Genomic DNA, 3,750 nt, shown 5'->3' with positions numbered 1-3,750 from the left:
TAGTTGAACAACAGTGCCAAATGAGGGAGATATTTCTAGGAATAAGTTCTTAGGATTTATGAACATTTTAATCCAGATTTTCTTTGTTAACTCTCTGGCCCTTTTACTCAGCCCCATTTGTGCCTAAATATGACTTACGAAAGAAACACAGCATTTATGTGTACTTATTTCAACTTATTTTAGCTTTGTAAAGGAGAAGTACTAGGTAGACTCAGGGCCCAGCTTGGTGACTCACGTCTGTAATTTCAGCATTGTGGGAGGCCAAGGCAGGAAGATACTGTGAGCCCAGGAGTTTGTGACCAGCCTGGGCAACATAGTGGACCCCGTCTCTACAAAAAAAAATTTTTAAATTAGCTAGGCATAGTGGCGTGCGTCTGTAGTCCCAGCTACTCCTGAGGCTGAGGTGGGAGGATCACTTGAGAGAAACCCTGTCTCAAAGGGGGTGGGGGCGGGGGAGACTCAGGCAGAATTGTGAAGATATTCAGTTGCTCCTGACTTTATCAATAATCTAACACTTCAACCTAACATTGATATCTATTTTATGCAAAGCATTACACTGTGCACTGGGGAATGTATAAGACAAGTTCATTCTCAAACTACAGTCGAGTTGGACAGATAAAACACACGACACACACCAGAAGATAACTATAAATCCAAGGCAGTGTATGTCAAGGGTAAATTCACTTATTCAAATTGGATCTTGAGAAGTGTATCTAACTTGGAAAATGGGTAAGGAGGAGAGAAAAGCAACAGTGAATCAGAACATGAGTTCCCAGTTATGGGACTTGTAATGAATTCCTCGATTAAAATAAATAATGAAAACAAAAGCCAAGGAGGAGAAAGCCCATGTTGGTGACACTAAAATATATCTTTCCAAACAAATGTGGATAAAAGTCAAGTAGAGAAGATGAGAACTTTGAGGTCCCTAACACAAAACAAACAATAAGCAGCAAGCCATTCCAAGTGGCTGACATGACTTTGTTTCAAACTTTATTTATATTTCTGGCTGGTGTGTTTACAGCCAATAGGTCAAACTATCAGTGTAGAGCCCTGAGAAGTTGGGTATTTACGGAGCATCTAATACGCACAGAATTGTGCTCCATACTGCTTAAACTGTTCCCTAATGTCCAATTTGGAGAAAACACCCACGCGCAGGGTAACTAGCGAGTGACGCGGAGTGGCTGCGAGTCCATGTTATCACTAACGGATGGGGCGCTTTGAGCTGGGCACAGTCCAAGGTACTGAACCCTTCCCCCAGTTTCGCCTACATCCAGAGGTGTGCACCGTCAAAAAGCAGTGCCTTCAGGTCTCTTCTGGCACTGTCTGGACTCCGATCCGAGGCAGACGAGGAAGCTGAGAAGACCCTGGCATTGACCCCGTGGACCTGGGCGCCCCGGGAAGGCCAGCGCTGGGTCCAGGCAGGCGGGGCCTGTGCGGTGATCACTCTGGTCCCGGAAAGTCCCAGCCCTGAGTGCCCTCCTAGACCTGGAGGCCTGGAACAGCCAAGTGGACGTCGGCCCACTTGCTGCGGAAGAGAAAGCCTTTCTCTTCTTTCCTTCCCATTTTCCTACCACCTTCCACCCCACTCCGCCTTCGGGGCAAAGGCAGCCAGATCCACCCAGGACACATTCTTTGTCCTTATCCTCTGTGCTCTCCCACAGCAAGCCAGTCGCGGTCCAAGGCCCCAGAGGCTGTGCAGGAGGCCGAGCTGGGTGGCGATCAGTGGCGGGTCCCTGTCCAAAATCCAGCAGAGCCGCCAGGGACGCTCCATACACAGAAGGCACGGCGCCGGGAGGGTGGGGAGACCACAGCGGCAGAGCCGGGAAGTGAACGAGGACTGACTCCTGTCGCTTCCCGTAGCCGCCCACGGACGCCCGAGCCGGGAACCGGACGGCACCTAGCGGCTGACGAACAACCTGCTCCGTGGAGCGCCTGAAACACCAGTCCTTGGGTGAGTAGCGCGACCCCCGGCCACTGGGACAGTCGCTAGGGGTGTGGCTGCTCTGAGGGTCTCGCCAGTGGAGGATGGCATTCGGATGTCACGGCTCCTAAATCACAATTTGATGGGTGGGACAGTGTCCAGTCCACCCCAACCCGCAGGTCCTCACCGCGGCAGAGCCGGGGCTGGGTGGCGGAGATCTCTGCAGGCGAGGCTGCTCCGGGGCGTAAGGGGTTATCAGGAGTCGCGGCCTTTCTTGTATATCCCTGGCTGGAGTCAGGCTGTTTGTCCTGGGGTGTCTCCTCGCTGCAAATGCGCCGCACCTGTGCTGCTTTCTACCCTGTTCCCTCCTAACCTGAGGCCTAGAGCCACCTCCAAGTGGAGGAATCTGGGGAAGCTTCCTTCCCGGAATTTGTAGTGACATTGCTTTCCCTGCCTCTTACACGCTCTTCAGGATGCCGAGTCATTTGACTGCAGTATTAAACATTTCAAAGGGCAAGTCATATGACTTCCTTTGACCGTACGTGAAACTTAACTGATGGCTTCTTGTGATGCATACGAAGTGGTCATGCTGGCGGGACCTGTTCTGGGGATACTTCGGGGGTTGCGTGATTTAATGCAAGCCGATGATTTAAATTGGGTCACTTGCTGGTTATCACACATGTGTATGGCAACTCGGCATCCATTCTTTTTGCTCTTGTTCTTGCTTCCTGTATTGAGTCATGGAGCCAGAGTTTTGAGGTTTTGACTAACGAATTAAGTTAATGATATAGACTGGGGTTATATTTAGGTGGTAAACCAAGAGAGGTACAGTTTTTTTCTTAATAAAGAAAAAGTAATAGATTTGATAGGTGTGTATTGTTGGTGTGCGGTATAATGACAATTGCTGGACGTAAAATACAGGAAGCTCTAGTTTCGTTTCCCCTTTAGTTCTGCTTAAAGTCATCGAGTTTTTCCTAGAGTTATTAAATGTAGTGTCCATGGGTGCCTTTATCTTAAGAAATGTGGCTGATGCTTTCCAACACTCCCCTGCCCTGTGATTTTTTTTTTTTTTTAAAGCAGCAGAGAAAATTGTATCTTAATAGTATTAAAATTATTGGATTTCCCCACTTTGATTTGTTTAAATTGGAGGAGGAAGAGCAATTCTTTTTATTCACAATAATAATAGCTAACATAGCACTTACTCTTTCACTATTTTATTAACTCAATCCTCAGAACAAACCAATGATGTGAATACTATAATAATTGTCCTTTTATGGAAATGAAAAGTGAAATGAATACCTCTGATAATTGTACAGGACTGTTTGATTAGTAATTGCCATTAATTAATTAATTTGTTTTTTTGAGATGGAGTCTCGTTCTGTTGCCCAGGCTGGAGTGCAGTGGCACGATCTTGACTCACTTCAACCTCCACCTCCTGGGTTCAAGCAATTCTCCTGTCTCAGCCTCCTGAGTAGCTGGGACTGCAGGTGCATGCCACCACATCTGGCTAATTTTTGTATTTTTAGTAGAGATGAGATTTCACCATATTGTTCTGGCTGGTCTCGAACTCCTGACCTCAGGTGATCCACCTGCCTTGGCCTCCCAAAGTACTGGGATTACAGGCGTGAGCCACCATGCCTGGCCTATTTTAGTATTTTTAATAATAAATTCCATGTTAGAAATTTTCTTTCTTTTTTTTTTTTTTGAGACGGAGTCTCGCTCTGTCGCCTAGGCTGGAGTGCAGTGGCTGGATCTCAGCTCACTGCAAGCTCCGCCTCCTGGGTTTACGCCATTCTCCTGCCTCAGCCTCCCGAGTAGCTGGGACTACA

General features: G+C 47.6%; 1 protein-coding gene across 5 annotated transcripts in view; it reads left to right on the top strand.

Annotated features, from left to right (window-relative positions):
- The first annotated feature begins 1,324 nt into the window (after positions 1 to 1,324).
- The window catches only part of LGALS8 (lectin, galactoside-binding, soluble, 8), a 24,643-nt gene continuing 22,217 nt past the window's right edge, over positions 1,325 to 3,750 (top strand). For 2 of the 5 annotated variants that reach the window (XM_011976383.1, XM_011976380.1), the window contains exons 1-2: positions 1,325 to 1,506; positions 1,861 to 1,951. The gene's annotated coding sequence lies outside the window, so the exon portion shown is untranslated. Of the gene's footprint in view, positions 1,507 to 1,675; positions 1,952 to 3,750 lie in introns of those variants that run through there. The other 3 variants (XM_011976381.1, XM_011976379.1, XM_011976382.1) reach the window with 2 other exon arrangements.

The sequence above is a fragment of the Mandrillus leucophaeus genome, unplaced genomic scaffold, assembly GCF_000951045.1.
Source record: "Mandrillus leucophaeus isolate KB7577 unplaced genomic scaffold, Mleu.le_1.0 Scaffold165, whole genome shotgun sequence".
In the NCBI taxonomy this organism is placed as follows: Eukaryota; Metazoa; Chordata; class Mammalia; order Primates; family Cercopithecidae; genus Mandrillus; species Mandrillus leucophaeus.
Note: the sequence above shows the minus strand (reverse complement) of the source record. Positions and strands in the feature narration are given on the sequence as shown.